The following is a 27163-nucleotide window of genomic DNA, read 5'->3' on the forward strand; positions in this document are numbered from 1 at the left end:
CATTAACTTGATCTAAGTGTAAGGGGAAGACTTTTTAAGCTAGATTTCGCAACCGACGACTTATTTATTTTAAACAGGATTCACCTTTGAACGTAAGTCAACACATTAACTCAATCTGTTTTACAATGAGGTAGCAAGATGAAAGTAAAAAGCAACTGCTAACTATATTTATTGTTAGTGATACAAAAATAGTTCGATTAAGAAGCAAAAATACATTAAAAACCTCATTAATTTAAAAATTAGTGATAAACCTAACGTTTTATGGCAATAAAGTAGAATAAACTGTCTGCACCTAGTTGGTCCATGTGGCTCAAAAATCGTTTCATTCCCGTCAGAAGACAAACTTACATCAGAATTGGAACTAAAATTAGTAACTGGTATTGCTGAGGTATTTTAGAGAATTTTTTTAATTTTTCCAGTTTTTGGCCGCACTGTGCGTCAGGGTGACTGTCTATAGAGTTTTCTGACTAATACCCACTACACCATAACCACCCTGTATTTCTGAAAACACTATATTTCTCATCAGATGGTCTCAGACAAAGCGGAGACACGTAGGGAAACGAGATATTAGTCTAGTCTTGCTCAGACAACTAATGTGATTTTGTGCGAAATTTAACCGAACTGTTTTGCTTGTCTACAGTTCTAGGCCATCGGCAGGAATTCTCGTGCGTTAGGCAGCTTCAATAAGCCTTCACCTTATACCGACAAAGTTTTTTCTTGAATCAACGCCTTTATAATTCGATTACGGAGTGTATTAAGGACAATAACAACCGAGATATCTGTTGATAATACTGGATAAACCTTCGGTTGTTTGGCCATATATGCTTGACTCCTTCCATCTTATTTCACTTCAGCAATTATAGCCGAATCTGCGGCAGAATACCATCAATAAAAACATTTGTGTCTCAAAACCATCATCAAAGACAATTCCTGGAGTGTAAGAACGGATTTGAGTACCAAAATAAACAAAGAATAGATTTGCTATTTAAAGTCGTTTGTACAAAATCCAATTTAAACCCAAGCGGGAGATTCTATCTGTGCCCTATTTATTTCAAAACTCACAGAATAACAATTATATTACTTTTAATCTATCAAAACCGTTGACATATTTTAGGATGCTCATTTGAGTAAGAACTATCAGTGGCAGGACTCTCCACATTTTCAGTGATCCACAGGGATGTAAACAGGGTGAGACAAGAAAAAATTCACAACAGAACTGCGAAAAGCGTCCGACAGACAAAACCAGCTTGGTTTGGCCGGCCAATTTAATTGGAAACACTACGTTTTGATAACTACGCAAAACTCAAGAGAAAATATCAAAACCATTTTGTAGTAGATAGTTGTAGATTAGTAAAATACATGGCTTAAATCGGAAAGGGGGTCTTCTAATTGAATATAATAAAATATAAAACCTATTAAAATATTTGTGTATAAACTAGTCATTCGAAACTGGCGGTTAAATCTTACGCCGTCTCCGTGGGGGCGGCAAGCTTTCGCTGGGGGCGAGAAGAGCGCACTCGTCTCGCTTTGCCCACTCGTTCGATACTTGCTCACAAAACACTCCAGGGATTCGCTGCTGGCGACCAGACGATCAAGGTATGTAAATTCAACTCTGCACAACGTTTTTAATTTGTGGTGTTCCTGAGTCCAGGGGATGTGAAGTGGAAATTCCATTTTAACAAGAACAGCTGGGTCGTTCTAAAACCGAACCTCGAGCTTGTCGAAAATTTGAAAAATTCGGCCCGGGAGTTTTGTAAATTTTACTGTCAGGATTTCTGTGTTCAAAACACGCTTTTAATTCACTCCACGTGTAGAAGGTAGAGTAAAGGGGTGAAAAAGTGTTGAAAAGCTTTTCAGACGTGGATAAAATTGCGTCATCTCCCGACATAACATTGGTGAAACTGATTTGCATATTTGGAAGACGAGGGGTGCATCCCAGCCGTAACGATTTGCCTTCTGTCTCCCACTACTTAAAAAACCCGCCAAATGCGTTTTTAAATCGTTCATTCTATTTTAAAACTTCTCAGTCAATCAGAATAATTTACAAAATATCTTCTGGAAAAGATTGATTTAATAGTGATTCTGTATAATAAATAAATAAATTTGAATTTCAGTCGTAAATATGTTATTGGGAAACGGCAGAAATGGTTATCTATAATAATAATGTGTGTTGGTGAACCTTGTTGTTTTTATTAGCAGATTTCATAAGGATGACTTGATTTTCCCAGGCAGCCAGTACGCGGTTCCACTCCAGTAATTTCCTACTGGACGAGCCCCTTGCCGGGAAAATCTCAAAATCCGCGCGGTACGGGATGCTATTCTGGTTTGTTTACACCTGGGGAGTCACGTCCACCGCCGTTAATTGCCACCGGAGCACCTGAGTGGCAAATTTGAATTCTGTAACCTTAATTCAGGTTTCGTGGATTGATCGCCGGCGAAGGTTGCGCCCCGCGAGGCCTTGAGATGCAACCCCGCCATTCACGCACGTCACGCTAGATGGTATCCCTTCGCAAAAGCAAACTGTCATAATATTATCACATTATTTGCTTATTTTGAACTTTCTACTGAAATTTCATAAATGAAACGTTAAAACTTGCATTTCAACTTGGTCTAATTAAATTATAAGCCGAAATAAACCATATGCCAGAAATGATAGTTCTAGTGTGTTTTTATTTTTTTCATTTATACAACTCCATCTTGATCGGTCCAATTTCACAAGTTTTACTTAATAAAAACTTATCTACAACAAATTATCGGATTTCCGTTAAAACGTAACTAACAAAAATAACAAATGGAGACCAATTCATGAACTAGAACTTAGTGGCAGAATCAAGAGACAAAAATTAATGTAAAGGTGATAGTAAATTACTAATATAATTTTTATTGAAACTCACCAAATTAGGGGGATGATTTGTAAAATAAATATATTTTAGGGCACTCTGTTATAGACTATTTTCTCACTATTTACATGGTTTTTCCATTTCTAGGGTCTTCCGTGTTTTACTGTTACTATTTTATTATTTCAATAATGGGTAAATCCTCTTCTGCATTGCATGTTACAAAGGTATTTCAGAACCAATAGAATTACCGTAGTCAATTTCAATTATCTACATAATTTTTTAAAAATCTTGATTATATTTTTGTTAAACCTCGACAAATGTGAGTGCCTATCATGTTTCCTCATTTTTAAAATATAAAGTTATTGACTATAGTGTAGTAAACTATACAACTATAGTTTACTCATACAGAAAAATAATTGAGGAGATTGGTGTATTTCCTGTTAGCATATTTTATATACAATCAAATAAATTTTATTTTGGCATTTTCCTACAAACGATTTTTTCATCTCGGTCAGAATATTGAAATTGCAAAACTTTGGTTATCACATTCATCTCTCTCTCTCTCTCTCTCTCTCTCTCTCTCTCTCTCTCTCTCTCTCTCTCTCTACCATGAAACTTCAAAGAATCTGATACAAGATAAGAAAGAGAAGATAAGATACATTCTGTGTTTAAAAAAGATTATTACATTAGAAAAAAATTAATAAAATTAAAAATATTCAAAATAAAAGCGGTAGAAAATATTAATAATGTCGCAACGTTGCTTAAAATAATACAAAATATAAGACCAATGAATTTATTTGGAAAATACAGAACATTGAAGCATATTAACAGTAAAACATATCAGACAAGGAATGATTACCTGAACAAATGCCAAACTGTAGAAGATCGACTTAGTACAACGCATTTATTTGCAAAAGTAAACTAACCATAATTTCTAAACGATATCGTGTTTCAAAAATAATTTAATAATCACTATCTACGCTAATAAATAATTAAAAAGTTACATTCTTGAACAAATGTTAGAGAAAACATGTTTAATTTTTTATAATACTTACTTACATTAAATTAAAGATTTGAAGAAATTTGTGTATAATTTTAACCTGTTTCATTTTTGTGATGTTAAATACCAAAAAGTAAACAAATCATTGTGTAGTAGTGTAAAAAACTTTTGTGTAATAATAAAATTGTAATAATTCGTTTTGTTATAGTAATTGTGTTTAAGACGTAGTGATTTAAACTAATCAGCTAGAACTAGCAATCTGACAGAACAGAGATATAAGCGAAAAAAACAAAAGTTCTCATATATTTCGGTAAAACCTCTTGAATTAAAGAGAGAGAGAGAGAGAGAGAGAGTGAGAGAGAGAGAGAGAGAGAGAGAGAGAGAGAGAGAGAGAGAGAGAGAGAGAGAGAGAGAGAAACAAAAACAAATACAAATACAAAGAGAAGAGAGAAACGGTTACATATTTATTAATCCATTACAGTCCGTGGCCCGATTAAGCAATTAACATTTTTCAATTAATCAATATTTATGATAGGTATTGGTTGAGATAAAAAAGCCAGTGTCACGAGCGGGATTCGAACCCACGACCTTCGGCTGCACTACATAATCCCGCTCGTGACATTGACTTTTTTATCTCGACCAATACCTTTCATAAATATTAATTAATTGAAAAATATTTATTAATGTTTAACAAATAAAATGCAAGAACTAATTGACAATTATTGTGTTTTAATATTGTTATTTCATTTCTTTAATAATTAATAATATTTAATAACTTTAATTTCTTATAGCTCACATAAATGTAGATCAACTTTCACTTAGAAACGAGAATTATAAAAAAGTATTGGCATATTCCCAAAAGAAAACTCGTTTTAAACTTTTTAGCGTAAACTTAGATTATTCTTTAATTGAATTATTACATGCAGGTAATTACGTTGCCCCACAGCACGCCACAAAATGGATCAATTTTTCACTATTCCTCCCAAATAATACGGTGAAATGAGTGGATCGTTAAGCCAACTAAAATATCCTAACTAAAAATGTATAATTTTAATTGACAAATAAGTTTAAAATAAACATGAATTTATTTTTTGGGGGCCATTATTGTTTATTTTTCCAATAGAAATCCTGACTTGTTTACACTTGGATTAATTATTCTTTCATAAAGGATAAAAGCCTGATCCTTAAAGTAATTCAAGAGGGAAACCTCACAAGGGAATGTTCACGAATAATCTGGATCTCGATATGGTCTTAATGACAAAACGATTCAATTGTTACTGCCAAGCTTTCAACTTATTTTAAGATCATCAGCCGTAAAACAATCGTACTACACTATTAGGACTGAGTCGGTCTTCAAAGGCGTTTGAAACCATCTATTAAAAACTTAATTATGCCAATTTGTAGGCATATTAAAAATTGTTTTGCCCTGATGATGAAAATCGGTCGAAAGCTTGGCAGTAACAATTGAATTGTTTTTTCATCAAGTCCATACCGAAAATTAGATTATTCGTGAGTAGGTCGATACGTCTAATACTTTAATCAGAGGATGTTGACTCACGTCTGCCAGAAGAGATAATAAAAATGCAATTAAATTTTAAAAAAATTACCATGAGCAAAATAAACCGAATTGTGCCTTCGTATGGCGACAAAAGGATGAACCGTTTTTAAGATTTGGGTTAGTGAGACTGTTGACGGGGGGTTTGTCTCGGCGAATGCTTGAGTAAAGGGTGTGAACTATTGATCATGCCCGGGGGCTCTTCTGGTTTTAGAACACTACGTGCCACTCTACACTTGACAAAAGTGCTTTGATAAAGAATTTCCCTTTAGAAAATAACGTCTTAAAATCACGATTTAAAAAAACGCTTAACTTCCCCTCTTCCAGTCTCAGACTCACTCCCACTCTTTGTCCCATATACATACTGTATTTACATAGTATGTATAGAATTTATTTATTTGTAAATTTGCTTATGATAACCGTCGCTGTTCTGGCAAAAACTCGAATCCATTTGTTGTGTCAAATTTTCATTTATAAATTAATTAATCTTTATGTAAGGTATTGGTTGAGATAAAAAAGTCAGCGTCACGAGCGGGATTCGAACCCACGACCGTCTGCTAATACGCCGCTGCTCTACCACTTGAGCTATCGTGACATTGATCCACTCGGACACCAACTTCCCACTTCAACCCAACCTTTCGAATTTTCCCTCCTTTTTGGCATTTTTCAAATGTCGGGTAATCTATTTCATTTATAGTTGGTTTTTATTTATTTAATTTTTTTAAATATTTTTTGTACGAAATTTGTACCTGCATGCCACAAACAAATTATATATATTATTAAATCCATTATATTTAGTGGTCTGATTGGCCAAATTACTTCTTTCAATTAATTAATCTTTTTATGTAAGGTTTTCATTTCAACCAAAACCTTACATAATAAGATATATATTATGTTGATTAACATTAGTACAAAAATCATATACATATAATCATACATTACACGTGTATAATATTAAAAAAATAAAATGGCGTGAAGGCTGGAAAAGGTAAGTCGCCCAATGACGACCTAACCTAGTTGTTATTAAGTAGGTTAGGTTCCTTTACTTTACGATTTAGACGGCGGTTGATCCGGTGGGATTGTGTAGAGAGCATGTTCGTTGACATGTGGGTTACCAGGTATACGTATCGAGTTATAGTTTCGTGTAACAGGAAATTATGAGTTCTTTGACAAAAAGAATTTGAAGGTCGGTGTGCAGTGTCGGTTTGAGACTTAATAAGGACCATACGTGGTTTTAAGGAAAATTTTTGACTGCCGTGACTGAATTATTTTGAAATTGGCGCGTTTGGTTGAGCCCCACAGTTCTATTCCACAGGTCCAGATGGGCCGATAGTTGTTCGTTTATCTAGTATACGTACAGTATATAGTAAGTTCTTTTCATTTCAGTTTAGTTTAGTTTTCCATGTCAATCTTTTGTCGAGAAACATGCTCTTTAACTATGTCAGCATTCGGTATAGGTATGTTGTTAAAGTAGAGTGTTGAAAATGTCGCACGGCGGAAGGTAAAGGTGTGTGGATGCATTTATTTTAATTAATTTTTATTCTCCATCTTTTGTTCCGTTGATGGATATCGGATAGATGTGATTGGATGTTGGAGGCAGCTATGTCTGGGGTTTGATACCACCAAAGGATAAGTTTGTCGTCTGCAAATGTAGGAAGGAATGTCTCGGGTTTAAAGGGATATCGGCAGCGTATATTGTATATATGGGATGATCTAGGATGTTTCCTTGCAGTTCTCCATCCCCGACAAGGAAGAAAGAGGAAAAAATCTGCACCTTGCTGGCTTGGTAATATCTATCGGACTGGTAGGATTTTATTTATTAGATTTCAGGATAAGGTAACGCCACGTCAAGAAATACACCAGGACGAAACTCCCCATCTTCAAGGCTGGAAGTATACGACTCGATGTCCCTGTTGAATGGTGATAATATGTGAACAGAAGCCAAATTGATGGTCTGGTATGAAATTCTGGGAGTTTAGGAGGAGTAGATACGTTTAATGAATTTTCTCTAAGACTTTACATATAAATGAGAGTAAGGAATAGGTCTGTATAAATTCGTTAGGCGGGAATGTTTATTGGGTTTTGGGATCATTATTGAATATTTCCAGAGCATAGGATAATGGGTCGTTCTAAGGACTGAATTGAATAGGTAGGTTAAAAACATGAGGACTATTTTAGGAAGATTGTGGATTACAAAGCTAAAAATATTTATGTTCTCTAATTATTTCGTTTGTTTATTTTGTATTTATTTACTGTACGAACTCGTTGATTGTAAGGAAGGTCAATATGACTTAAATCTGCGTGTATTATAAATGAAGAATTTCAATTCAATTCTCTCTCTCACTCTCACTCACTCACTCTCTCTTTCTCTCTCTCTCTCTCTCTCTCTCTCTCTCTATCTATCTATCTATCTATCTATCTATCTATCTATCTCACGCTTAAAAAATGCACATACCTATTGGACTGGTGAGTGGTTTACTATCTGCAAGAAGTGATGGGAAGTAGTGGTGATAGGAAAAACTAGATTCCCCGCTTAATCATGTCTTTGTTAGAGTTAAGAATGTTTTCTCTTTCTGAGCCGTTTGACAAACAAATTGTATTCTTTGGCCAGGAAAAAACTATAAAACTGTCAGGGAGGATTTTACCATCCAAAAGGGCTCCAAGGATGAAAATATGGAGTTCTTACAGAAGTTAAAATTCAAAAATGAAAAATTTATAGAATAGCCTTGATATTAATAAATCTAGTCCAATAGACATATTTTCAAGATGATTAAGTTGAACAAAGGATGTTTTCCTGAAATAGCCAATAAATTCTGTTCTGAGGCGTTAGTTATGCAGATTTAATTAATTTAATAGAATAACGTAATCTTCCCACCAAATATGATTTTATGGACAAAAAGGATACCTAAAATTTAATTATTTTCTTGGGACGGATATTAACTACGGAGATGTCGCGGACCCTTTAGTTAACTCCTTGTCGGTTTTCAAAAAGATTGAAAAACATTTTACGAGCTTTAAAATTGATATACTGAACCTTGTTTTTATATACTGGGTATATACCAATGACGCTATAAAAAATAGCTGTTTAATGTTTTTAATGTAGTTTCAAATTTTTACCTTTTTTGTAAAAAAAATTATTTAATTAATTAATAACAGGGTACCTCGGGCCAGTTCAACTTCAACATTTCAAATACGACCCTATACATCCTGAAACTTCATGTATTTTAAAGGATTTAACGATGAAAACAATGGTGCAATCGGATTTTAAATTGGCCAAAAAATGTTTTTAAAAAAATGTGTAAAAAAACGTTTCGTGTGTTACGTTGTTAAATCTATAATTTGCTAAGCTGCATATTTTACTGTAGGTTCGCGAAAATCCGAATTCCTCTCTCCGAAATGTTGAGAGGGTTTTAGGTTTTTCAAAAAATAAAATTCGAGATGTACTCTGGACTTACAATTTTAAGCCGAACAGCACATCTTGTCCAGTGACTTCGGGGGGGGGGGAGAAGAAAACGTTATTCCATGCATCCTAAGCGCTGATGAATCCAAGTTCACCTCTAATGGCATACTAAACCGTCGTAATTTTCGAACGTGGGCAGAGGAAAATCCGAGAATTTCGTACTGTTGACATCATCGCGTGGTTCATAGTAACGACGTTGATTGTGGAAATTAATCAATTGGGCCTTATTTCAACGAAATAAAAAAAAAAATTAAAGCCATATAACCGTTAACCATTAGATGATGTTCCTCTACAACAACGACAAAGAATGATTCTCCAGCTTGATGGATGCCCGGCACATAATTTGAATCATCACTCTCGGGATAGGCCGATAGAACCTCATGGCCCGATCTATTGGCCTCCTTGGCCACCCGATTTAACTCCACTTGATATTTTCCTTGGAGCCATTTAAAAAAAAAGAGCCTACGCCAATCATAACCCAGCAGCCTCAGTCGAAGAACTGCGTCAAAAGAAAGAAAATGCTTGTCAATCCATCTCTCCTGACTCTATCGCTCTGAGCACCGGTGAAGTGGGGTTAAAAAAGGAAATCTTTCCATCTTTACGCAAAGCAGGCAGTTCGAACATGAAATGTGATTAATAAATAGCTAACCAAATGACTGTTTTTTTTCAAACTTGTGTGAGAGTGATAGTGAAGGTGAGAGAGAAAGAGGGAGTCTTTTGCTTTACAGCTGTTCTGAAATTGCATTCTCTCAGCCCCCTACTAGGATAGAACTTTGATCAAATATTACATCATTATTTACACTTTAAACTTGAATAATGACATCTGTTTTAATTTTTTCAGGATTGCTGACTGTCGCAACATTAGAGAGCAAGAGCCGTAGTAATGCTTCCGTGAAAGTAGGTAAGTAAAATATTAAATTCACTAGTTTCGTGGTCCGCTTGACCAATTAATATCTTACAATTAATTAAGGTTTTTAGTTGAGATAAAAAAGTCAATGGCACGAGCGGGATTCGAACCCACGATCTTCGGCTAGATACGCCGCTTCTATACCACTTGAGCTATCGAAAGCTATTGAAAAATGGCAAAAAGGAGGGAAAATTCAAAAGGTGGGGTTGAGAAAGGAAGTTGATGTCCGAGTGGATCGAGGTCACGATAGCCGAAGATCGTGGGTTCGAATCCCGCTCGCGCCATTGACTTTTTTATCTCAACCAAAAACCTTAATTAATTGTAAGTAAAAATATTGTAATTAAATTATCTACTTTATTCTGCTCAGACCTAGCCTGTGTCATGTCATACAATGAACATTTATTTCTTTAAGGCAATATTAACATTTTATTGCTTTTTTAGGTCAAATTTTGGTTTGGATTGAAAAGGTTAATTTTATAATAGAAGCGATGAGTAAATAATAAATATCAACTTTTACAATGAGTATTTTCTGGACCATCATCATTATTGCACACTATGCTCAGGTAAATTATTACCATTAACTAATGTAATGTTGATAAATATGTTACTTAAACAACCATTGATCAATATCAAAATCAAGTGTTCTTTATCAACCATAGAGTTTTTCTAAATTATACAATACATTGAAACTAACTTTATAACTCAACGTTTCCCGATGGGATAATAAAAAATATTATTTAACACATTATTTTGAATATACATATTTTTACAAAATGAACACAATTGAATGGTAGATATCAACGATTGTATTTATAGTCATGATATTAGATATTTACATATGAATAGTATTTTTGTTTTGAATTACATTGTAGTAAATTGTAATTACTGTTGTACTCAGGGTTAAATCATTAAATCACTTTGTGATTTGTTTATCATTACTACAAAAGCCATTTTAATTGGAAATTGTAATAGTTTGAATTGGAAAGGCACTTCTGTTGGTACCATTGGTATATGTTGTATTACATCCTTCCCTTTGAATTTTAGCAAGAATTTCAATTATCGGGTTGTCCGGAAAATAATGCAGGATTTTAAGTTTTCATTAAAAAAAATCTATATAAAATATTCTGTTTACGTTTACAGGATTACTCATTTGTATGAATGTCAANCCTGTAAACGTAAACAGAATATTTTATATAGATTTTTTTTAATGAAAACTTAAAATCCTGCATTATTTTCCGGACAACCCAATAATTAAATTTTCTGTACTGAGCTACTTGACCAGGCATAATAGACTTTTTCATATTTCCTACCAATCTACTAACTATAGTAAAAATACTCCTATTGAAAGGATGATGCGTTCAGCCAGTAACTTTCTAATTCTTACAATTTTTAATTCTTCTTTTTCTTCATTCTACAGTCAAGTGTGCAAACATGTTAAATATTGAATTGCTATGTTTCTTTTCTAATATTATTTATTTAATATTTGAAAATATGTTATATTATATTACAATGACAATTTAAAAATTGAAAATGACAATGATAAAGTATATTTATATGGAACATTCTTTTAAGCTATTTTCTTACCTTACATATTGTTTGATATTTAAGTAATTTTTCCTTTGTTTTCTTATTTTTGCTTTTATATCGTTATATTTCTATATTTAAACATTTTTGTGTAAATTGGATTAATTCTGTAAAATACATTTATTTACAACTAATATTATGTTACTATATTTTCTAACATTTGTTGATTAAGAATAAGATTCTTTTATGATATAATTTTATTGGTTAAAACTGACATTCTTTTCCAGTTAATAACAACAACCCAATGAATGTAATGAAGTAATTTTACAATGAGTTTATTCGCAAGAAAACTGGATTAATAAAAAAATTTGACAACGTTAGTACATAAAGGAACAACAGTTTCTAAAATCAGGTAAGCAAATCCATTTATCATGAAATTAATAATTTTTATTGATAGAATTAATTAAAATTAAATTAAAAAAAGAAGTTATGGTAACATCAAAATGATGCATTTTTTTCTACTGAAGCAACCAACTTAAAAAATCCTTTGAACATGTTTTGTGACGTTTATGCTGCCATTTAATTGTAAGCATTATGCTTTATTATTCAATTGTCTCCATAAAATTGTAGAGGTTACATTTGATTAGCGAACTGCTGTGAATAAAGAAAATATAAGCTGTGGTGTATGGTGGGTTTATGATTTCTGTTCACATCGCTGCCAAAAGTTGTAGAGATTCCTTTTGTGTTTACGGCAACTACCACTATGGTTTTTGAGGTTATGTATAATGATCGCACTGCTACCAAAAAATTGTAGGGGTGTTTTGTGATCATGTAATTGACACTAAGTTGTTGAGTTTACCATTACTGACATCACTGTCACAAATTGTAGAGATTACTTTTGGTGATAACACTGCTGCCTCCAAATTTCAAAAGAGTTTGTTTTATCTCATTGCTGTGTATGGTATAACTCACTAACTAAATTGTATGAGGTTAGATTTGATGAAGATCTCACTCATAGGTAGTATCTATTTGATGGTTTGAGTGCATACACCACAATGTTAAAATACTCATCAAGAATTCAAACTTTACTATATTTTTTCAATCTTATCAAAAATTTGTTGAATGAACAGATTTGTATTTTTATTAATTAACTATTACTTTTCATCAGTTGAGGTAATGGTTTAGAATTTATATTCTCATATTTCTAAAAAAAAAATTAAACCTCAGGCACTAGTTCCTTTATCCTGTATGATGATTCGAAAGCTGATGCAAACCTTTATTCACAGCAGTTCGCTCATCAAATGTAACCTCTACAATTTTGTGGTGACAAATGAATAATAAAACATGTGACACTGAGTTCATGGTTGATAAAGATCTTCATTCTGAATATCGGTATTCAGTTTTATCAGCCAACTAAAGAGTATGAATTCATACTGGCTGGTATGTTTGAGAAACTACTGTTATGAAGCTTGTCTGTAGCGAACCACATTATGCCACCCCAGTATTAATCAACTGTAGTTTTAGTTTAGCCTAGATTTAGAGTTCTCAAAACATGTTTTCCTAACTATATTATTTTTTATTCAAATAATGCATGCGCATCAAATCCATATCTAACTAAATGGAATTTATGAAGAAATTAGTTCAATTTTGACAATTTAATCAAGATTTGCCTACTCGAGAAGTTTTCATTTTAGGGATGATAAACACTAGAAGCCAGTTTGATTACTATTATAAAATGAAATTTTATAAAATTTAATTGTTTATTAATAATACTTATGCTATATGAAAAACAAAAACAAACAAATGTTCTGATGAAAGAGCTATCCCATCATTATCTCAAATAGTGTTTCATATTTTTTATAACTGATCAATTTTTCACATCAGGTACAAAATGTTTTCGTTTTATTGAGAGAAAAAATGTATTTGGCATAATTCAATCATAAAAGTTACATTTTGTCATCTAACTGCTGCTGCTTAACCAAAAATGAAAAATATATTGTGATACCATTGTTTCCATTGAACCGCAACATCCATTGAATTGTAAAATTCATGTTTACTGGTCCCACTATTTCCACCAAATTCACATGACTATTGTAAATGGTAAAGGTTACATTTTATGACTTCATTGCAGACACCAAATTGTAAGAATTAATCATTTCTCCTACCACTGGCTCTAAATTGTGATGGTTGCATTTTGTGATCCCTCATTGTAGCCTCTAATTAACTAAAATTTTGTTTGTGATCCCATTGTTCCTACCAAGTTGCAGGAGTCCTGCCTTTAGATTGCACCACTTGCACCAAACCTCATAGGTTATGTTCAGTAAGTTCCTGGGTAGTACAAACAGCAAACATTACTTTTTGAATGCAACCAACAAATTGTAATAATTATTCTTTTATCCCATCGTGCCACTAAATTGTAAAGGAATATTGTGATCTCACAGTTGCCAAAAAATTAACAACAAATCTGTCATCCCTCTATTCTTACTACAATGTATGGGTTCTGTCTTGTGATTTCTTTGCTCCCATTAAACTTGAAGGCTTATGCTTAAGTCTTTTAAGTAAGTCTTTTAATTTTGAGTAGCCTCAAATTGTAAAGATTACTTTTTATGACCTCACCGCAGTAATCAAATTGTTAGAATTAATTGATTCGGACAAAGAATTAACAAACTACTTGAACCATTTTATCAATAGAAGCAGTTTGTTTGTTTTCTAAATCAATCAACTGAACGAAAAACAATCCACTAACAAAAAAGGAAGAGGTGTAACAATCTTTAAGAATTGACTCTTATTCTATCGCTGCCACTTAGGAAAGGTTACATTTTTTATATTGCAGCTGCCAATAAGTTAACAAAAAAAAAGTTTGTGATACCTCTGTTCTTACAAAATGTTCTTATCTCAATTTATGGGGTTACATTTGATGATCTGACTGCTAGCAAAAAATTGCAGGGATTATGGTTCAGATCCTACCACAGACACTAATTGTAGAGATTATTTTTATGATCGTACTGCTACTAAAGAATTAAACTTTGAAGAATTATGGTTTGTGTTTTATTATTCATTTCTATTCACATCACTGCGACACACTGTAGAGATATTTTTTTTATCTCACTGATGCTACTAGTTATATGAGGTTACATTTGATGATTGCACTGCTAGAAAAAAATTGTACGGTTCTAACCCAAATACATGAGTTATGGTTTGTTATCCATCCACTGTCATCTATTGTCAATCTTACTTTTTATGACTTCCCGAGGCCACCAAATAGTTGTAATTAATCATTTGTTCCAACACTCCTTCTAAGTTGTAAACACAACATTCTGTGATTTCAGTGTTGTTATTAAAATAATCAAAAAATTGTTAGTGGTTCCTCTGTTCCTCTAAAAAGTGATCCCCCTTTATATAATGATCAGAGTGCACAAATTGTATGGGTTACGTTTTATTCCCTTAGTTGACATTATTGAAAAATAATTTTTTTTTATCTTTCTGCTGAAAATGAACTGTATGGGATTACATATGACTATTGCCTTGCAAGCAAAAAATTGTCAGTTGCAGTTTGTGATCTCATCGTTGTTGTACTTGTGATTTATGATCGCATCACTGTCATGAATTGTAAGAGAATTCCTTATCCTCCTGATCTTAAATATCAAGGTTACATTTTGTAATCTTGTTGGTACCACTAAATTAACAAAATATTTGTTTGCCATTCCACTATTCTTACTAATAAGGATGGGTTCTTTATGGTGATCCTTTTGTTCATAGAGAGATTGCTACCTTGTGATTGCACTGCTGCCACCAAACTGTTTCTGCCTGTTTCTGTCTCATTATCAAAGAGTTGGACGACGAAAATGTAGATATTCTTTTGTGTCTTTTGTGCTAATCTGCTGCCTTCAAAGACAAGGTTTCTGTCGTTTGATCCCACAGCATCAACCAAATTGTAAAATTTATATTTACTGATCCCACTGTTGCCATCAAATGTAGTTGTACGGTTGGCTATTGTTACGTAGAGATATTAAGTGGGATTTAAAAGTGTGTAAAAAAAAATATATATATTCTTTTATCTAGCTGGTGTCACTAAATTGTTAGCATTGCTCTTTTAGATAATGGTTGCCACTAAATTGTAAATGTTACCTTTTATGATTTCATTACTATCATTAAATTAACAATAACAATTGTTAATATTGCTTATGATTTGTTATAGATTGTAGCAATCATTTGACATTATAGCAGCTACCCAATTATACAAGTTATTCTTTTAGCCCATTTCTGTCAATAAATCGTACTACTTACATTTTATGATCTCACTGCTGCCACTAAATTAACAAAAACAACCAGTTTGTTATCCCACCAACATAGATGGGTTCTTTGTTGTAATTCAACAAAAATACCGCCTTGTAAAATTTATATATACTGATCCCTCTATTTCCACCAAAATGTGAGGGTTATGATTTGTGTTTATACAATAACCTTGATAATCCAGCTGTTTACTTGATGTTTCGGTTATCCATGCTATTTTTAGCAAACATGTACATAGAGGAGGGACAGACCATCTATAAGTATTTGTTATTCATTAAAACCATACATAACTTACAAACCTTTATAACCCTTAATTAGTGTGATTTTTATTTCCACTGTTAATGACTCACTTCTGGCTAAACCAGCAAAAATATACTGCCCAGTTTAATCACGAACTACTAATTGCTGGCAGATATTCGTAATCACTTTTCTAAATTTTATTGAAATGGCACAATTTCGTCAACTACTTGCCAACAGGAATGCAAATTAACTACGCTAACGTTTAGACTTGTTTTCTTGTTACAATAACAGTAATAAATTTTTTAAATGTGTCGTTAAATCATAGGCTGTTCGTTTTAACTAAACCCTTTGAAAATAATCAGCTTTTTACCTCCTGTCATAAATTTTTTTAGGAAATAAATCGTTATCTTAGCGTTGTAGAAACTAATATAAACAAAAACGCGGCATTTTTACTTTATAAAAGCTGTTATAATGCTATGAAAGCTGCTGAATCTGAAGGACAAAAGCCGGCTTAGGTATCAATGTTTCTTTAACATTCCTTTAAAATTACTCATATACTTGGAGGAAATAAATTATTGGACTAATAACGATTAATCTTTCTTTTTTAATAACAAAATACACTAATGGACAAATTGAACGAATCTCAATTTATTTAGTTTAAAATTAAATTCATTATTTTTCTACATTAGTTACAGGTAATTAAGAGTCAAAATAAACTGTAAATAATGCTTTGTTTACGTCCTTTATTTACCTTTGTAACACTTTAAGAAAAATTAGTAGCATTAGCCCTTCCATTCTTCTACATGTTAATCTTTTTCCTTCATTGATTTCAGTTGATATTCTTATATCATCTTTGACCACAACCTTAATCTAGAGACTATTATAGAGTAAAGGTTGGTCGATCGCATAGAACAATTATTTTTATTAAATTCACTAGATTTCGTGGTCCGCTTGACCAATTAAAATCTTTCAATTAATTAAGGTTTTTAGTTGAGATAAAAAAGTCAGTTTCACGATCGGGATTCGAACCCACGATCTTTGGCTAGATACGCCGCTGCTCTACCACTTGAGCTATCGTGACCTCGATCCACTTGAACACTAACTTCCCACCTCAACCTTGGGAAGTTAGCGTCCGAGTGGATCGAGGTCACGATAGGTCAAGTTGGAGAGCAGAGGCGTATTTAGCCGAAGATCGTGGGTTCGAATCCCACTAGTGACACTGACTTTTTATCTCAACTAAAAACCTAAAAGAAAATTATTTTTATTCTTATACCTTTTTTTATATTTATATTTAATGGCTCTAGTCAGGCATTTGAATGAGTATGACAGTGTTCGGGTAATGGGGGACTATGAATATACATGGTTAGAGGATACAGCCAGCGCGAAGTCGCCAGGAAACTGAGTATATCATTCTACAACAGGAAGGGTATTTGGGCGCTTCAGAGAAACAAGGCACCACACTAGAAGGTCAGGAAAGGGTCGACCTAGTATACATATATATAATTATACCTATATATACTTACAAGACATAATCGAAGAACATGTAGTGCCATTTGCCCCATTGCTAATGCCAGGATAATGCCAGGCGCCATAGAGGACGTATTGTGGATGAATATCTGAATGAGGTTGGAATTGAATGCTTGGTGTGACCAACTTGAAATCTAGATTTGAACACAATCGAACACATTTGGGACCAACTTAAGAGAAAAGTACGACGGCGATATCCAGGTACTAACACCCTAGAAGAGTTGGAAACGACTGTTCTTGAGGAATATGAAAGAATTCTTGAGGATTTTATCAGAAATCGTTTCCAATGAGTGCAAGGGCGTTTAATGGACATGATTCGCGCCAGTGGTGGAAATGCTCGATATTAAAGGGGACAAACAAGTTTTTACATTACAAATTTGTTTTTATATTTTCTATTTTATTGTTCTTTACCCAACAATAATTACCCAAATAATAATTATTTTTAGAATTAGATAATAAACATTTTCTTTTAAAATGTCTTTTTTTATTACCAAACCTATTTTTGGTATACAAAATATGAATACACCTAAATACATTAAAATTTAAGGGTGGTGCATTTATTTTGTCCATCAGTGTGTATAAAATGAATAAATAAACCTCTTTCTGCTTAATCCATACTAGATTAAGGACCTATTTTTAGTATGTAATTTTAAGCAAGAATACATACTACATCATGGATTAAATAAAACAGTTTGGTGATTTTTGTTTTATCTTTTGTTCCATCACAGTTTTAAGGCAATATTTCTTTTCTCACCTCTCTAAAAAAGCCGCTTATATATCAAAGTGGCCTTTTAAAACACAAGAGTAAATACAGATTCTGAGTCATTAATTATTGTTCGTCTCCGACATCAGTAACCTCTGCTACTACGCTTAGCACAATGCTTGCATGCCATAAATTATCCGGGAAAACGGAGCAGGATTTCCAATCTAATCAACAGCAGTTCTATCTGATCTCTTAATTTCATTACAAATAGTTACGAGATTTATTGTCCTCAATTCTCTTAGAATGTTTCCAGTCGATTTCGTTATTGTCAAGATAGAAGTTTATAACTCGATGTTAGATTGTATGTATTTTTTTGTGTATAATGCATATGTTCATTGTTAAATTTATCTGAAAACGAGTAATTTAAATGATCTATCTTGTTTTCCTCCTGATAGCAATATGCATTTTTTTTTAATTGAATGGTTTACCATAACCATACGATTTTCTTCTTCCTTGATTATATTTCCATTGTAGGCATTGCTTTTTTAAGTAAAATTGTAACTATGATTTCCCAAAGATTTTGTTCACACTTCAGAAATGCATTTCCATTCCTTGGATGGTCGTTGTTCGTCAGCCAAGTCTCGGCAACACAGACCAAGTTTGGTTTGTCCGAAGCATCTGTAGAAGACGAAACCCCTAAACTTCATCAAGTTCCAGAATAGGGATGGTTACGAGAGACAACATGCAGACATACACTGAAGATGGCGATATCTCGTAACTGAAAGGCCAAAAAGCGAGGGTAGGTAGGTCAAATGACTGGAAACCACCCAATTCTAGCATCATCATCACAACAACCTAAAAAGGAATTATCACACATTTTGTTAAATTTCTTAGAATAGCTAGTAAATAGATTCCCTGCTAGTTAAACATTTCTTCGTCAATCCCAATTTTCGCTATTTCCTGTAAGCTAAATCCTCTTAAATAAAACTTGCAAATTCGAAGTTGTTCTTAGTTTTGCAAATGGTTTACCGAGGTTTCTCAATAAAGAGTTCTGACAACTTCTTCATTGATGTCATATATGCTAGGGGATAACTGACTGATTAAAATCTTTTCTTTCTTTGGCAAATGATGTTGCCACACGAATGTTGCGTATACTTTATCGACCAGACGACAAAATTGTTTTGTTTGTATTTAAATTACTATTAAATAAAAATTTTAAATCAAACCCAATTCTAATGGAAACTTTGTATCATTATAGATCGAAGAGATAGGGACAGTTAGATAGTTGAATAGATAACAATATTGATCATATGCTAGATTTTAAAAGATAAGAAAAAAGAGAGAGAGAGAGAGAGAGTGAAGGAAAGAGATGCTTAAAAAAAGGACACAGAATAAGTGAGAGGAAAGAGGGGAGAGTGAAAAAAGAAAAAGAGAGGAGAGAGAAAACGAGAGATAGATAGATAAACTGACAGATAAATATCGGGTTGTCCGGAAAATAATGCAGGATTTTAAGTTTTCATTAAAAAAAATCTATATAAAATATTCTGTTTACGTTTACAGGATTACTCATTTGTATGAATGTCAACACTTATTAATCCTCTTCCAAATGATATTGTTTGTTTACCTCTGTAGCATTCCGCTACTTGGAAATAATTCAGTCATCCTTATAATGTCAAAGCGAGAATTTCGTACGATTTTCTTTTACGAGTTTAAACTCGGCCGAAGCGGAGCCCAAACGGCTAGAAACATTAACCAAGTCTGGGGCGAGGGTTGTGTTAATGAGTGCACTGTGCAAAGGTGGTTTAAAAAATTTCGGGAGGGAGATTTCAGCCTTGAAGATGAAGAAGGTCGTGGAAGGCCTTCCTCTCTTAATGATGATGTTCTGCGATCAGTGGTGGAAGAAAACCCCAAAACAACTGTTCGAGAACTTGCAGAGCAACTCAAAGTCAGTAAAACGACCGTCGCTGACCACCTCAAGGCGATTGGAAAAGTGAGAAAACTCGAAAATTGGGTTCCACACTCATTAAACGATCGCCAAAAAATCAGCGCTTTGATGTTTGTGCATCACTTCTTTGTCGAAACAAAAATGACCCATTTCTGGCCAGAATTGTTACATGTGACGAAAAGTGGTTTCTCTACGATAACACTAGACGTTCTGGACAGTGGCTCGACAAAGGAGAAGCTCCAAAGCCCCCAACTCATCAAAAAAAGGTAATGGTTACGGTATGGTGGGCTTCATTTGGTTTAATACACTACAGCTTCTTAAATCCTGGCGAAACCATCAATGCTGAATCATACTGTAACCAAATTAATACCATGCATCAGAAATTGGCAGTAATGAAGCCCTCTTTGGTCAATCGGAAAGGGCCCATTTTGTTGCATGACAACGCTCGACCACATGTGTCACGTGTAACGTCACAAAAATTATTGGAGCTTGGCTATGAAACTTTGCCTCACCCACCCTACTCTCCGGACCTCTCGCCTACTGACTACCATTTTTTTAGACACCTGGACCACTACTTACAACACATAATATTCAAAAATCAAACGGAACTGGAAAATGCATTTATTGACTTTATCAATTCTAAAAATTCTGAATTCTACTCAGACGGAATTAATAAGTTACCAACACGTTGGGAGAAATGTATTGAGAGTATGGGAAATTATTTTGATTAAAGAACATTGCTTTAAAGTAACTAGTTTCTTTTTTTTTGTTTAATACCAAAATCCTGCATTATTTTCCGGACAACCCAATAGATAGATAGACAGATAGATAGATAGATAGATAGATAGATAGATAGATATAGATAGATAGATAGATAGAGAGAGAGAGAGAGAGAGAGAGAGAGAGAGAGAGAGAGAGAGAGTGTGTGTGTGAAGGAAAGAGATGCTTAAAAAAAGGACACAGATTAAGTGAGAGGAAAGAGGGAAGAGTGAAAAAAGAAAAAGAGAGGAGAGAGAAAACGAGAGATAGATAGATAAACTGACAGATAAATAGATAGATAGACAGATAGATAGATAAATAGATAGATAGACAGATAGATAAATAGATGGAGAGATAAATAGATAGATAGATAGATAGATAGATAGATAGAGTTAGAGATAGATAGATAGATAGATAGAGAAAGAGAGATAGAGTTAAGTGAGGGGAGACGGGATAGAGAGTGTGAAGGTAGGAATAAGGGTGATAGAGTTAGTATCACGAGTAGGATTCGAGCCAACGCCCTTCGGCTCAATAGCCGCTGCTCTAACCACTTGAGCTATCGTGTCTAAGTAATTGGAGCAGGGGGGTATTGAGCCGAAGGTCGTGGGTTCGAATCCCCCTCGTGACATAAATTTTTCATTTCAACCAAGACCTTAGATAAAAAGAATAATTAATATGCTCAAGCCTGACCGCGAAACATATATGGATTATATATATATTAAATTTCGTTTCGCTCCATTTAAATTCCTTTCGTAAAGTGCTATTTTTTGTTGTTGTATTTTTCGAACGAATTCACCGTCCCTAAATTAAACGCTTAAACGTTGGAACTGAGCCCAAATCAGTTTTCGTTTCCCCTTTTATTCGAATACCAACCGGGACATTCCATTTGAACATGGCGGCTTTTCCATGTCCACCCCCTTGGAGGAAGGCAGTCGATAAGGTTTATACTGTTTTTCACATGCCGTTTAATCAAATGTTTGGATGGTGGTAAAACGTCCCGAATCTCCGGTGAAAATTTACTCGTAACCACTTGCGTTTTTGAAACGAACCCCGTCGGCTAATTTTAAAGACTAGTGTACCCATTTTAATCCTTGGATTATTTCCTGTTGGGGGTGATTAAAGAAAGCCGTTATCGATAGAATGGCCCAATTCTGAGGCGAGCGGAATTTATGGACATCCTTCTCCCCCAATTAAAGGTCTGAAAAACATATTCACAAAAGAGGAATGTTCCGAATTGGTTTTCCCCTCTTGAGTTATATGTGTTTAAATTTTCTATGGTAGATTAATTTTATGTCGATCGGTTCTATACGATTGTCCGTAAAGTCTTTTATATAAAAGAGATATGTCGAACAATAAATTCAAGCGAGTAGTGCAAAAAGTAAATAGTGTTTTTTTGTAACAAACCTGCGAGAAATGATCGGTTTCTTTTCATAGCTTAAAAAGTTAAAATACATTACAAACAAAATAAATCATTTTTACTACTTAAATAAATTGAGCTGGAATTGTCTTTTAGATTAATACAGGTGGTTGAAAAAGACACCATTATGGTAATGGGTTTCAATCTCGGTATGGCTTTTTTTTTGTATGGGGGCAAACAAGAACTCCAACTTTTACTCCTCTGCGACTCATATTGGTCCAACGTGTGTATATGTCCCGTGATTAGGACCATATTGTGGAAAGTGCAGTTTTTCCAATCAAAACTAAGCACTTCTCTCTCTTGGTGTAAGAATTGTCTTATTAAAGAACTACGAAAGTGCCGAAGTCACTGATTTCTCTTGTCAGACGGCTATGCCCATCTTATTTACTTAGGTGGTTATTAAGGTGGCTTTCACATCCAGTAGACAAGCGATATGACTGGACTTCACCGTACCAGTTGTTTACATTTCTGTCATGTAAAGAAAAAATTGTCCAAATTTGACAAAAAGTTTAAATAATTGCAATAAGAACTTATGGACGTAGACTTAACAACAATCCATTAGATTTCGTGGTCCGGTTGACTAAATAACTTCTTTCAATAAAATTAATTAACCTTTATGTACGGTATTGGTTGAAATTAAAAAAAATCAGTGCCAGAAGCGGGATTCGAACCCCACGACCTTCGGCTAAATACGCCGCTGATCTACCACTTGAGCTATCGTGACTTCGATCCACTCGGACACCAACTACCCACCTCCGCGGCAATTTCATTTGTCGCCGAGAATCGAATCCTGATTACACAACATTTGAAAAATGGCAAAAAGAAGGGAAAATTCGAAAGGTGGGTTGAGATGGGAAGTTGGTGTCCGAGTGGATCGAAGTCACGTTCCCTCAAGTGGTAGAGCAGCGGCGTATTTAGCCGGAGGTCGTGGGTTCGAATCCCGCTCGTGACGCTGACTTTTTTTTATCTCAGCCAATACCTTACATAAAAATTAATTAATTTATAAACGAAAATTCAACCAAAAACCCTAACCATCCCTAATAAAACTTAACTACAATGTGTTCGACAGGAGAGACGGAACTGAAGCACAATCGGTCTGGGGCCGTACGGGAGATGATCTTACTCTGCATTTGCTGTGTCGAAGGCATTTCATTTGGTCGTTGCAGAAAACGTAACTTATATATGAAATAAATATATTGGTTGTAAAAAATGAACAGATTGTATAGAAAATAAGGTTACAGTAAACGCGACTGGTTTCTGTTCAATGTGATAGGTTTTCTTGTCTCATGTCACCAATCTCCCTGCCGCCTGTCACTTTGGTGAAAGCCACCTAAGAGACCTACAATTTCCTACAAATCTTGCCTACCGAGAAGGAGAGATCCTTCGCCTTACTTTTTGATCGATTTGTACATCTTCTAGCTTGTCTCATGGTGCTGTCGTCCAGTGCTTGAGATTTTTTTCACAAGGTGTTTTTCCACTTCCATCTTTCCGGTGTGACTAGTGGTCCCATGAGCTAGAGGAAGCGAGATCCCCAAACGCACATTAAGATAACTTTTTTGCGTTCTTCTCGAGCCATTAGGCAATTTATGCATTTCTAGATTTGTTTAGATCTAAAAGGTACAGACATTTCGTGCTTTTAATAGCTGCATGACTGTCCGAAAGTATGCAAATCTATGTATGTACATCTTTAATTTTGTTCTTTATACACAGCTGGATTTCGCCTCATTGTGGAATATAGTTGGATCAAGTCCGAGATGTTTTGCTAATGTGTAATTCGTCCTCTTTACCCCTGCACCTACTCCCTGACCCATCGTTGATCCATCAGGGCCCCGCATTGAAACTTCCTAACTGATATCTATCGTCACTTGGATCGAAGGTCAAAGTATAGTGTTCCTTTCGTTTTGACAGGTACTGTTGTAGCCATCTCATTTATTTTATTTCTTTCCTGAATTTTGTGATAGCTTCTCCTTAGATCTGTTTTTATATCTTTTTGCCTCACTGTCGAAGTCATCCTTTATACATGAATGTGTAACGGTGAGTGATCGAGTGTGGTTTCCATCGATGTTGGTGGAAAGGTATGCAACGTCCCTGTTATTGGAAGACACGCTTGTAATCTTTGAAATTTGTTTTATGCCACCTTATCAGTGTTTTTGATCATCATACTATTGCTCCATATGTGACCAGAGGAATGACTCTTGTAGTGTATAACCGATACGGGGGTTTATTCCTTGATTTTTATTACATTTATTATACATAGCTCATGAAATTTTAATTAAGAATAGTATGAAAATTTTGTAACGTGGTTACACCCGAAGTCCCGAACTAAGTACAAAATATATTCTCACATTTATTGTGGATGGTTTTAAAATTATATTATTTCATTTTGTTCGTAAGCAATCAAGAAGAATTGTAGTATAATTTTAACACACAATAGAGATTGTTGGAAAGCACGGAAGATCAAGTACTTGGTTATTTAACCCGAGGGAAAACTTTGAGCTTTGAGACCCCCATGAAGTAGAAATCAATGTTTAACGGGCTGAGCCATAAAATTGAAACCCCTCCCAACATTAAATTTTCGTTCCCGTCTTATAAAGGGTGAGGCCAAATGAATTTCCAGTGGGAAAGTCTTATCCTCGGCCCGGCTCTGTAATGAAGTACCGCCGGAGACAGGCCAAGTCCTGCAAACGAGCCAACTTTCTAAGTTTTTCCCCTTTCGTTTTCTTTTTCATTTTTTTAAAATTACCAGTTCAATTATGCACCTCCGCTTCCTGTGTTGAGCTGTCCCGCCGCGGCGTCTAGGGATTAAAATATAAAATATTCAAAACTATGGTACGACCGGAGTGGTTACTCGGTTTTTGAGATTTTTCTACCTTCCTGTGAGAAATTGCACGAACTGTATGAAAAAGTCGTGTTAATTTAAAACTCCATCTTCTGATAACAAAGCATCTTTTTTCTACCTTATTTATGGTCCATCCAGAAAATTACAAGAACGAGTGACATAATTCGCTTGGTAAAGTTTTTCTCCTTTCTTACAAGTTAAATGTCTACTATTAATTATTAATTTATTTTACCATATCTTTGTTTTCACCTTCATATTTTATAAGATAAGCATCGTTCTATATCAACTTTTTAATACATTTTTATATAAGACAGAGCTACAGATATTTTCTCTTACATTACACCAGCCCCATAAATAATATTCTCGTATTAGCCCCAAGCGCGAATGATAACAACTTAAGACCTCCCGTGTGCTAATCTCTTAATCCAGATTTCATTGTTTGCTTAACACTGCAGGATTGCACGTTATACAGGACTTAATTATTAATATAATAAATTTAAATTGTTTAAATTTAAATCCCTGGGAAAGGCGCGATTACTCATCAGGCATTACATACAATTTATGAAAGTCATAATTTTCTAAGGATGTAAAGTTGCCGTATGATATTTCCTTCGTGTTGGCAGTCCGATAAAAGTTGTTTTATGTGTGAACAAACGAGTCTATTGTACTGATAATCGTGAGAGAAGAAAAGAATCTTTAACGATTGTTCAGAAAGATCTTTTGGCAGTCTCATTCGCATTCTAAATTTTCCCCACGTCTTAGACTGTAAGAAATGATATTGTTTAAATTATATTATTAGGCCGTATGATAAAAAATATATTGTATCTATATATTATGTCCCAACAGAAACCAACTTAAATTTTAGATAAGGTTTTTTTTACTTCAGAAATTTCTCCTAAACTCGCGTGGGGGGGAAAGAGGTTAATAACATATTTTAGCCGGTCGTTACTAGTATTTTGTTCATATCTTTTGAATCAAATTATACCAGGAAAGTCTTTAATTTAAACAGCAAAATTTCAATCATACTTGTATTCGGGAGCTGGTATGTTGTTCATGCATATGCGCGTAACTTTGTACGCAATGTTTAACGACTTCAGGATAAGCAACAGCTCGATAATTAAGACAAACACTTGTAATTATGACTGATTAAGACGATGGTTTTGGGGCATCATTTTCGTCTGCCCAACACGTTTTGGATTTTCGTCCTTTGGCTTTTTTCCGTTTCCAGAGAGGGCTTTCCTATCAACAGACCTGTCATTGTTGACGGAAAGAAGCCGAAACACACCAGACCGAACAAAAACTGCAAGATATCGAGACCAAAGATAACGAGATAATAGGACCAAATTGGTCAAAACCGACCTAACTATAGGCTCATCTTTCTACAAACGCCAAAAGGATTTGTTCCTAATATCATCCTATCTTTTCAATTATGTGTAAATTCACGCAAACGAGAATTAAAAATGGCGATAAACCGAAATATCCCCAGAGATCAAACCTGCGAGGATATCCGAACTAAAATGACTAGAAACGTCCAAAGTAACAGGTTCATCACTCCACAGATCCAAAGAGAATTATTTCGTATAATATCTTTATTCCCCTTTCTAATTGTGTAAAACCAGACAAATTCAACAATGAATACGGCGAGAAGGCGAAACAAACCATACAGACCAAAACAACGAGGATAGGCAGACCAAAATGACTGGAAACGACCGAAATAACATCCTTTCAGGGGCGTCGGTGGCCGCAACGGTTTAGGCGTTGACACGGCGCTCATCACTGTAAAGTAAAGGTCCCGGGTTCGAATCCCCCCTGCATGCCCTGCATTCGAACCTGACATACTTCCAAATGGGCTTTTCCAAAACACCAGCACCCTGAGGGTTTATATGGTCTCTGCTGTTGTGAACTCTCGTAAAAAAAAAAATTAATTAAAAAAATCCATTACCTTTTTAGTCGACCAGAAACACCAAACTTCACGTTCATTACTGTACAAACACACAGAGGATATTTTTTTGTAATTTACTCGTACCTCTTTTCAATATAGTGTAAATACAAAAAAGTCCAGCTCTGAAGATGGTGAAAAGCCAAAACATACCAGACAGACCAAAACAGCCAGAATAACGAGACGAATTGACCAAAACCGACCTATCTGCAGGC

General features: G+C 34.4%; 1 long non-coding RNA gene across 1 annotated transcript; it reads left to right on the forward strand.

Moving 5' to 3' along the window:
• Positions 1–1551: 1551 nt before the first annotated feature.
• Positions 1552–15391, forward strand: LOC106661593. Its single transcript, XR_002910398.1, has 5 exons — positions 1552–1596; positions 9697–9756; positions 10204–10325; positions 11574–11698; positions 15046–15391. It is a non-coding gene; the product is annotated as an uncharacterized LOC106661593 (long non-coding RNA).
• The last annotated feature ends 11772 nt before the right edge of the window (positions 15392–27163 follow it).

The sequence above is a fragment of the Cimex lectularius genome, unplaced genomic scaffold (assembly GCF_000648675.2).
Source record: "Cimex lectularius strain Harlan isolate CLEC.00 unplaced genomic scaffold, Clec_2.1 scaffold18, whole genome shotgun sequence".
Classification (NCBI taxonomy): domain Eukaryota; kingdom Metazoa; phylum Arthropoda; class Insecta; order Hemiptera; family Cimicidae; genus Cimex; species Cimex lectularius.